Raw genomic sequence first — 11,318 nt, 5'->3', positions numbered from 1 at the left:
TTCTCCCACTTGTGACTTGCCAGGGCCTAAGTTTGGTGATGTGGAAAAGTGATGTCATAAAGAGAATAAGAACTCTGTAACTTAAGGGGAATGGTGATAATTCCTTCTGCTTGGATTTTTTTGTCATCTAAAATTCTATGATTAAAATTTACTACCACCTTTTTTATGAGGTTATGTGCAGTCCATGCCAGGTCCTTAGTTGGTGCTTCAGTCTTAGCTGGCCCCTCTTGGCCCTGGTTAGTTGACTCTGTTGGTCTTCTTATGACATTCCTGTCACCTGCTGGCCTTTTTCCACTTCCCCCCACTTTTCCACTAGACTTCCTAGGCCTTGCCCAATGTTGGGCTGTGAGTCTCAGCATCTGTTTTGAGGCACTGCTGTGTGTACAACTCTGATTGACTCTTGTCTGTAAGCATAGCAGAGTATTGTTAATAGTGTCAGGGGTTGGGTCTCTCTCATGGGGAGTGTCTTTGGTTGGCAAAAAGGATTGGTTTGACCTTCGCTCAATTTCTGCTATACTTTCTCTCTATCTATGTACATCTTGTAGGCAGGGTGAATTTTGAGTCAAAGTTTTTGTGGCTGGGTTGGTGTTAAGGCTCTCTACAAAGATGTAGCTGATAGGCATCTCAGGCTTTGTGTGGATCTCCTAGAAAGGGGAACAAGGGCTCACTCTCTGGCCTGGACTCTCTTGTCATATTTTCAATTACGTCCCCCTTGTGAGACTGCCTTGTCAGGCCACAGGGGGAGAGGACATGCTCAGTCCTCATACAACTTGATGAGCTGGGGTGTATTGGGGGGAGCTCACCTTATCTGAGAAACAGTGCAAGGGGAGGGGAAAGAGGGAGGGAGTATGAGATTGAGAGGTAAGGAGGAATGGAGTACAACCAGTATTTAAACAATAAATAAATAAATAAATACATACATACATAAATAAAAAGTTTATTTTCATTTCTGATTACTGAGTAGCTTAAAATCACAGTCACATTTTAATAAATGCTTGTTTCTGGACAATTTTAGATTATTAATATGTTGGTGGTTGTTCTTTATTTATTTTTCTTTCATATATTACATTCTGACCACATTTTCCCCTCCTTCCTTTCTTTCCAGTCCCTCCATATCACTTCCCCTCACCCCCAAATTTACTCTTCCATTTTCCTTTAGAAAAGGTAGGCCTACCAGAGATAGCAACCAAACATGGCATATCAAGTTGCATTAAAACTAGGCACATCTCATTTAGGCTGAACAAAGAAATCTAACAGTAAAAAAAGTGTCCCAAAAGCAGTCAAAAGAGTCAGAGATAGCTCCCACTACCCCTGTTACTTGTCTCATAAGAATACCCAGCTATACAGCCAAAACACACAAAACGCACACACACACTAATATATATATTAGTGTGTGTGTGCGTATATATATATATATATATATATATATATATATATATATATATATATATATATATATTTACAGTGGACCTAGATCAGACCCATATAGGACCCTTGATTGTCAAGTCTCTGATAATTCCATGAACCTTGGTTAGTTGATTCTGTGAATTATTCTTTTTGTATCTTTTAACCCTCTAGTTCCTATAATTCTTCCTCCCCTTCTTCAGCAGGGTTTCTTGGATGTGGGTCTGTATATCTCTACCAGTTGTTGGATACAAAATTGCCTATTTTCCCCACTAGTTAAATGGCTCACCGATTTTCTATTTGCAAAACTGAATCTAAAGGAATTTCTATTTATATAGAACTACCCTTGTCCTCTAACATCAGACCTCAGCCTATCCAGTGTCACGGGTTCTACCTGTGACCTCTTCCTCTGTGGCCTGGCAAGGCTACCTTGCCAGAGGGGAAGTGATTGACATTAGGAGGCCAGAGTCCATGTCAGAAGTACTCCCTACTCCTCATATTGTGAGACCCACAAGTAGACTAAGAGCCTATCTGCTACATCTGAGCATAGGGTGTAGGTTCACATCCTACATGGATCTTGGTTGACACATCCATCTCTGTATTGTAATGTGGTTATCCTGAATTAAGTGGCTAATATCTGCTTATGAGTGAGTATATGCCATGCATGTCTTTCTGAGTCTGGAATACCTCACTCACCATAATCCAACTTTTGACAATATTGAAGTTTCAAGGGCATATTTTGTCAGAATATGGCAGTATGTTCTCAAGACAGTAACTCTTGCAGTGGGTTTCAAGAGCACGTGACGGAAAAAAAATCTCCAACACAGCCTGGCTGGATTGTTGGGTCCAAAGCAATGTATTATCAACTTTTAATATAATGCAATTGTCACTAGGCCCAAGAAAAATCCTCAGGCCAAAGTTGCTGCAGTTATTATTCTATTTCTGTTATAATACAGTGTTTCTATTTTATATATTTGTATAATTCTTTATTCCTTGGTCATAGGATACCATAGCAGCCCTGTGTGAGTTAACTCTTAAGAAAGGGAGGTCTAGGCTAAGAAACACTTAAAGAAATGCTCAACCTCCTTAGTCATCAGGGAAATGCAATTTAAAACAACTCTAAAGATGCTCCAGCACACAACAAGAACATTTGCTCAACCATGTTCATAGCAGCCTTATTCATAATAGCCAGATCATGGAAACAGCCCAAATGTCCCTCAGTAGAATAATAGATAAAGAAATTGTGGTACATATACACTATGGAATACTACTCAGCTATTAAAAACAAGGAATTCCTGAGATTTGTGGACAAATGGATTGAACTGGAAATGATCATAATGAGTGAGGTAACCCAGAGGCAGAAAGAGTCAAATGGTATATACTCACTTATATGGACACTAGCCCAGGAGGCATGTCCCATGAAAGTCCTCACTTACCAGGAGAGTCAGACAGAGGGGAGGACATCCTACTGGGACTCTAGGTGAGAGAAGCAAGGAAGAATGGGGAAATAGAAGGATCCAGAGGGTCCTAGAAACCTACAAGAAGTATACTATGATGGGCAGATTTGGGCCCAGGGGTCTGGCTGAAACTATGGCACCAACCAAGGACAATACGTGCAATAAACTTCAAACTCCTACCAGATCTAGCTAATGGACAGGACATTCTTCACAGTTGAGTAGAGAGTGGGGTCTGACTTTCACATGAATTCTGGTGCCCCATATTTGACCACGTCCCCTGGATGAAGAGGCCTGGTGGCACTCAGAGGAAAAATAGCAGGCTACCAAGAAGAGACTTAATACCCTATGAGCATATACAGGAGGAGGAGGTCCTCCTCAGTCATAGTCATAGGGGAGGGGATTAAAGAGAAAATGGGAGGGAGGGAGGAATGGGAGGATTCAAGGGATGGGATAACAATTGAGATGTAATAAGAAAAATTAATAAAATATATTTAAAAGAGAAAGGTAGGTCTTAATACTTTATTCTTCTATCATTTATCCACACCGTTCTTTGTCCATCATTGTAGGGAAGAGGCTTTAAATGTGATCTGCTGCCAACTTCTCTTAGCATACAGCCATATAATGTTTACCTTTATATGTTTACTTTGGTTTGATTATCTGGTTCCTGAGTAAGGAACATCCAGGGCAGATATGCCAAAAGGGAATTTTGAGTCAGAGCCTCTGGCGTAAGTATTTGAGTCACAACCTCCAGGTCATGAGGAAGACCTTGAAGTGAGACCAGATAAGGATTTTTCCCTAAAAGCATGAGTGGTAGTATGGTCAGGACATTCCCAGGGACTCTTACAGCAATGTTTCTGGGAGAGGGCATAAATGATTCATGAGAAAAATTTTGTCACTCCAATGTCACCAAATTGTACTATTAATAAGTGTCCCCCAAGCCTGTGACATGTAGAGATCAAAGCAAAAAAGTGGGGTACTATAGCACCGTGCTTGAATCACCTAGCCCAGCTTTCCTGGAGCTTTGTCAAACAGATGTGCCAGCCTTAGTGACTTTCACTGTTTCCATTGGATAAGACTGTGACACCCATTAAAGGAAAAATATTTCTTTTTATGTAGAATTTTTAAAATGACAAATAAGTAAACTCATATATAACTTTAATACAGGTTTGTGGCAGTGTATATACAAAAAAATCTCTCTTTCAGTATTTTGCATAGTAGTTAATTCTTATGGGAATAAAATTTATACTTAGAACCTAAATGCTGATGCTTGCATTAGAATCTGTAACTATGCTTATGCATGTGTGAAAGTATTTGAAAGCAAGATTGTGCTTGAAACTGGCTCAAAACTGAGTATCTAATTATATGTTATTCATGACAATTAAATAATTTTAAATTTTTTACACCTATGATTATAAATGGAAAATGTAGGCTCTGTTTCTTAACAATTAAACTTTATTATACAACCCAACTAGCTTACACAAGAGGGAAAAAGGGTTAAAGAGAAAAAAGAGTGAACCTTTCGCTATCCATTCCCTAGATGTCTCTGGCCTGCATACTGGTCCAGCCTGTTTGCTGATCCTGCTGCTGCTCTCCTTCTCCCATTGAGGGTCGATTAGAAAAACAATAGTCCAGGTGGAGTCCCCAGGTAGGCTTCCTGAGTTCTAGGCCCAGGATGGCTCCACCCAGTCTATCTCAAGGTATCCATGGTGTGTCCAAGGGTAAAGCCCACCAAGACTGCTTTCACCTGTGACAAAGCTGTCAGGCTTTCCCACAAGAAAAGCAGTTGAATAATTACAATTATGCCTACTATATATGCATGTTGTGAATAAATACAAATTTATCTAAATAGATACCTAGTTAGTAATACTTGGTATGTAACAAATGGGCTAGTTGTAATTATTTATTTCATTTTATTTTCTAGCAGTTTGAAGTAAAACATTAAAGTTTGTAAAGAAACATAATGCTTCCATGATTTCTGAAACAGATAAAGATAGTAAAAAAAAAACCTGAAAAGTGCTTACCCATCTTTAAAATTCTTAGCTTAAAAAATAAAATAAGAAAAACTTGAGAATGAATGAAAAATAACACAAAATGATTAAAATATCCAAAGAAGTGAAATAGTATGTTTCGTGTATCATGTAACACTTTAGAACAATATGTAGAAGAAGACAAGGCATCAATTCTGAATATAGATTGATGTAATAAATCAATATCTGAAATATCAGAAGAGACCATTACCCTGTACTTTGCCTCTTAATGCCCACTGCTATTTTCATCAATACAAGAGATTAGAAAAGGAATAAATATGCACTAATCAAAACAGGTATGACTGCTCCGAGCAAGCAAAATATATTTTTGTTTTCCCTTTTACACACTTAATTTTATCACTTAGTATTGACTTAAATAATAAAAACTATTACACATATCCTTTCCCAGGCTTTGGAATATCTTGGGTTTATCTAATAATCTAAGATTGTCAGAATGAGAAGTTGGATCTTCCTTCTTTCCTATGGACATCGCCGATAACTCAAGCCAGTTATTTTGAAATATCGTCTCTAGGCTAAAGATATATAGCGATGAAAAGCACAACCTAAATAAGTGTGGCCAATAGATGAAGCCTTATGGTGTCAGAAATAATTGTTAAATGAATGGAGAATATTAGCCCAGTCTTTGAGTCCTACTCAAAACAGTGAAAGCTGTTTAGTCTTGCTCTGATTCAGTTTGGAGAAGCCACTATGACATGTCTCCTATTCCGAGTTTGTTCATGCAGAAAAGGTGGGGAAATTACAGATTTAGATATTCCTCTGGCAAATTAGTTTATTACACAAATATAAGACAGCCAATGAATTGTATCCTTTAGGAGGACAGAGAATCATAGTTTGGATTATTGATATGAGACACAAAAGTGTTGAAGAATTTTAAGATGCAATGAGTTACTCTTCTAAATTCCAAATGTAGGAGATGCAGAATGCATTATATATACTGTAACATGCCAGACAACCAGTGCTTCCTTAACAATAAAAAGCTCAGACGTATAAGAAAGCTCATGACACTTCACACCATCCAGCCTAGTTGAATGATTCAAGGAAGACGTTCAGTGTTGGAAGAGAATTAGCAGCTTGCCATCATTGTTGGATTGGCTGCTGCCTCTCTTCTCCCTTTGCTCTTTCTTTTAATACGAGGAAGGCGGGGAAGTGATAATAGCTTGGATTAGAAAAGATGTGGAATTTCTCAGGTTCTTTATACATTTTGGGTATTAGACCTTTGTTGGATGTAACTTGTAAGTAATGCAAGTTAATTCTTAGTTGACTAAATCATGGTTATGTGAATTACTAGTCTATTTCTATCATAAGAATATACATGCTAGGTTTAACAGATAGATATGATTCTATAGATACATAAGGCCCTCAAAAACCTCAGAGACTTACAGAATATGGCATTTAAAGATGCTTTTATTATTTTGAAGATATGTTTACAATGAGGCAGGGTAACTCCTGGTAACACTCAGCTTACCTCAGAGATGATAATGAGCATCAAAGAACCTCCTTATGAAGATGGTTTCAAATGTGTCAAACAAGCCACTGGGCTAAATGTGCTCCTTTCTGCCACAGACAAAAGTCTGCCTAAAAATGGGCAAACTTGGATGCAGGGAGAGTCAACAGACAAATTCTGCCAACAAAGCTAAGCAAGTCCTCAATCATTCCTGCCTCACAAATATGTCTTTTAGTTATGTTGAGCAAGAAGGCTGAAGATGATGCTCCAAAGTTATAGAGAGTTTTGGGTGACTGTTAAGGCAGTAAACTGTCTCTGTCATCTTCTCATTTGTGAAGCTGCTAACCTGAACTTCCTGTTTATTCAGGTAATCAATTCTTATTCCTCCTCAAGTCTCTGATGAGGCTGAAGACAGATATTTTAGTTTTACAATTAAGCTTAGCTGTTTAGGGGTTAAGATGTTTTTAGTTCTAGATAGATGTTTTAAGTTGAAAATGATGAGCTATGATAGATATTTATTTGCATTCAGATTTTTAGAAGCACCAAGATAGGAAAGATGTTTTCTTCAAGTTTTCCAAATACAAATAGCCAAAACTATGAGAACGTAACTTATATAATTCCTGATTGTTTTGTGGTTCTTCTTGACATATGTAGTTTAATGTGTATATGTATAGTAATATAAATATGTGTAAAAAAAAAAAGAAGAAAATTTGAAAAGAAAGAAAAACTAATATTTTAAAGTATATTTCATTAATGTTCAATAAATGTTAAAGTTATAAATACAGGTTCCATTACGAGATGTTCAACTGTATTTGTTGACATCAGTGGTTAAGTTACCTCTATACACCTGTCATTTACAGCTACAGATTGCTCATGAGACAGAGAGGCAGGAGTATTGAATCGTCTGTGAGGCAGCTAGGGCTACAAAGCAAGCTAGTTGTTTAAGAGTCAGAGTGCAACTCTGTCCCAGAAAAATTACAAATAAATTAAGATAAAGTATTTTGAATAAAACCAAACCTTAAGTTTCATTTGGTCCTCTGGCTTAATCGGAATACAAATTCCTATGCTATTGAAGTTCTTTTCAGAAAGTCCTTGCCAATCTCTGTCTTGAAGAAGAATGCCTGTGCTTTCTTCTAGTAGTATTCCCATGTTAAAGCTCTTTATATTTATTTTTACCAAATTATTCATTTTCCTTTTTGAGATTATAATATACTTAATTATATAACTTCTCTCTTCTTTTTCTTCTCCATCAGGCCTCTCATATACTCCTCCTTGCCTTTTTCCAAAATCATGAGTTAATTTTTAATAATTGTTGGATTTTTGAAAGAGATTTATTTATTATTATGTATACAGTACTCTGTCTGCATGTACACCTGCAGGCCAGAAGAGGGCACCAGATCACATTATAAATGGTTGTGAGCCACCATGTGATTGCTGGGAATTGAACTCAGGACCTCTGGAAGAACAGTGCTCTTAACCTCTGAGCCATCTCTTCAGCCCAACTGTTGAATTTTTTTTTTTTTATCAACTATTATACATGTACATCCTTAAATGCATAAATAAACTCTTTTCAGTATAAAAAAAGATGTTGAATGAGACATAGTGGGAAGAGACTTAAAATGTGAAAATTGCTTTTGTACTGTATCCACATTGTACAGTTCTATGTGTTTATATATGAATGTGTGTGTGTGTAAGGAGAGCTCAGCAATTTAATACTATTGTATAAAATATAATAAAAGTTATTAAATGCCATTTTCATATATTTTTTATAATCTGACGTGTTCCTCTCAATTTGTGCTGGGCTTACTTGGATAAAACTTAAAGACATCTCTAAAGTCAATAAGGATAAGATTACACCTCCATGGTAAACAAGTAAAGATTGTATGTGATCAATGTAATAAAATCCCTAGTGGACAATAAACTATAATAACTTGTGGAAGAATCAAGTATCACTATGATTAACTAAAGGAAAACTACATAGAGAATAAAGTGACATTCTATACCATCACATTTGCAAACAGCAAAAATATAAAATAAATGCAGAATATATGGAATGAGTATGGTCATGTTGCTTTTCTGCTTTAGATGTGTGTCACTGGTAAAAGCTAATCAAACTTTATACTCGATGTATAGAAAAAAAGATAATGCCTTATTGCACTTAACGTAAGTGGCTCAACACATATGGAAAAATGCACCGTGGTACCCAGTGATGAAACCACTGTCAGTTGCCCCCAGGATCAAATTGGTCATTAGATACCTGTTTCACAGAGGACTTTTCCTAAATTATCTGACCCAGTCCACAGCTGCTTTTCCCATTTCAAGACATGGGGTATATATCTCCATTCTTAATGGGGAATGCAAAGAATTAGTGTGAACTGCGTTGACACACAGGCTGCAGTATTAATTCACACCTATGAGTCATACAAGGTCTTCTGGAGCTTAAGTGTTTTAGAGCAACAAGAAAGACTAAAAAACCTTGCATTCACCTTGACTCTAATCTAATTACAAAAAGAAAAAAGATGATAATGTTATTTCTGATTCAGAACAGGTACCAACTTGTTTATCCATTGTGAGTTTAAAATATGCTGTTGCCATTTATCAACCATACTTAAAGGTTACTCTGCTAAATATTAATATCAATAATTTCTACTTCGCATACTGATTTAATTTTTAACAGTACATCCTAGATGTGAAAGAATAATTCTTTCTAAAACAAGAGTTTCAATTTGTTCTGTTTGTTACTGTGAGAAAATATAACTAATATTTGAAAGCCTTACATAATCTGTGTTTTCCAATATGGTTAGATATAAAGAAAATACATCTTTAAGGAAAAACTTTTGAAACAGAATGTTGCAATTGGTGGTTTCAACATTGCAAAGACAAGACCATGTAAAAGTTTATTTTTAAAGACTAAGTGCGGTATAACACTTTCATTGCATAAACGTAACATTTACATGAGTTTGCACAGCGTCATTCTTTTCAGAGGAGCCAGCAAAGAGATACTCTTAGAAGTAGAATGCAACCTTCAGGATGCCATGCAAGTGTGCCGCAATGTCATCCTGGACCCTTAGCTGTTGCCTGATGGTGGACCCTCAGAGATGGCTGTGACCCATGCCTTGGCAGAAAAATCTAATGCCATGACTTGTGTGGTACAATTGCCATATAGAGCTGTGGCTAAGACTTTAGAAGTCATCCCTTGGACCTTGATCCAGAACTGTGGAGCAAGCACCATTCGTCTAATCACCTCCCTTGGGGCCAAGCCCACAGAGGAAAACTGTGAAACCACGGGAGTGAATAGGGAGACTGGTACCTTGGTGAACATGAAAGAGCTGGGTATATGGGACCCACTGGCAGTGAAGCTACAAACATACAAACAGCAGTGGAGACTCCAGTTCCACTTTTGTAGATTGATGAAATTGTCTCTGACCACAAGAAGAAGGATGATGAACAGAGCTGGCAAAGCAGAACTCCAGATGCTGGCCAGGGGTGAGTGGTGAGCAAAGTGACTTCACTGCACAGAACCGGCAATCTCCCTTTTCCTGAGCCAGAGTTCCAGGAACACTGTGGTCCTCTTTGTTTGCAAAGGATCAGGTTGAGGGGCAGGCCCCAGTCTGTCGCATTTCAGTTTGCGAAAAACACTGCCATTTATCTCTTCTCTATTGTAAGCTTTCCATTTAGTTTGCTTCCAATGATTAAATCTAAGGGTTTTTTAAAGCATTTTTCTATAGCACCCAATCTATAAGTGCTAGTGATTGTTGCATGAATTTACATTTATCTAAAGAAATGAATTAAAATATATATTTTCCAGGATAACAGTACCATATATCTAATAAGGTAAAACTTTGTTTTTGAGCTTAGAGTTTTGTTTATGTTTATTTATTTAGCAAAGAAATTCATAATTAAAAAATGTACCACAAAGTCACATTGGTTAGGTCTAGGAAAAAGATATATGTTGTCCTTATTTCTGCTTTTTCTTATGCTTATAATATTTTTAAAATAAGTGTATCCTTACAAAAATTAACAAAATGTCCAAAGTGGTTAAGATTTTTCGTAGATATGTAATAGTTTTATATCAAGAAAAGATCAAAGCTATAGGACCACACAGTTTTATTTTATTTTGCTTATTTTTTTTTAATTTGTTCACTTAACATCCAGATTGTAACCCCCTCCCTAATTGCCTCCCAGTCCCACTCTCCCTCCCTCTTTTCCCCTCCCTCCCTCCCCTACTCGTCAGACAGGGAAGCCCTCCTTCCCTAACACCTGACCTGAGCCTACCAGGCTTCATCGGGACTGCCTTGCATCCTTTTCCTCTGTGACCTGGCAAGGCTTTCTTGCCGGGGAAGTGATCAATGCATGGGGACCAGAATCCATGTCAGAAGTATTCTCTACTTCCTATAGTATGAGACCCACAAGGAGACTGTGCTGCTATCCACTATATCTGAGCAGAGAGTCTAGCATTAAATTAGGAAAGTCAATCCTCAGCATATGTTTAAACCGCCATGACTATGTATTTAAAAGGGAATTAGGAATGATTTAAAATAATTACAGGTAATAACCAGAAATATGAGTTCTAAATTTCATCATTATGATGTCTCTTTCTATGAAGTAAATAGTTAAAATTACTAAACAAAGCCATATCTAGAAACATGTATGAAACTGGCCATATATCAATAGCAGTGTGGTTTGTTTGTTTGTTTGTTTATTTATTTAACTTATTTTTTATTTGGAGTGTTTCTTAAGATGGAATCTCTAGCCTTAGCTGGATGTAAACTTCCTTGAGAAATAAATTGACCTAGCACATGCCTGGCAAGTACCCTTTAAACTGAACTACACCTCTATCCCTTGCGTTATAGTTTTGAAGCAGTTTTGATTTCATTATGATGCTCAGTAGCCACAATATTGTGTTAATATAGAAGTTGTGTTATCCTGCATTATCAACTATAATGTTCATTTAAGTTTAATTAA

At 36.9% G+C, this 11,318-nt stretch overlaps 1 pseudogene; it reads left to right on the top strand.

Moving 5' to 3' along the window:
* The first annotated feature begins 9,307 nt into the window (after nucleotides 1-9,307).
* Nucleotides 9,308-9,843, top strand: LOC127198343 (T-complex protein 1 subunit gamma-like; annotated as a pseudogene).
* Nucleotides 9,844-11,318: the final 1,475 nt, after the last annotated feature.

The sequence above is a fragment of the Acomys russatus genome, chromosome 2 (genome assembly GCF_903995435.1).
Source record: "Acomys russatus chromosome 2, mAcoRus1.1, whole genome shotgun sequence".
NCBI lineage: Eukaryota > Metazoa > Chordata > Mammalia > Rodentia > Muridae > Acomys > Acomys russatus.
The sequence above is the reverse complement of the archived record's forward strand: the minus strand, read 5'-3'. Positions and strand labels throughout refer to the sequence as shown.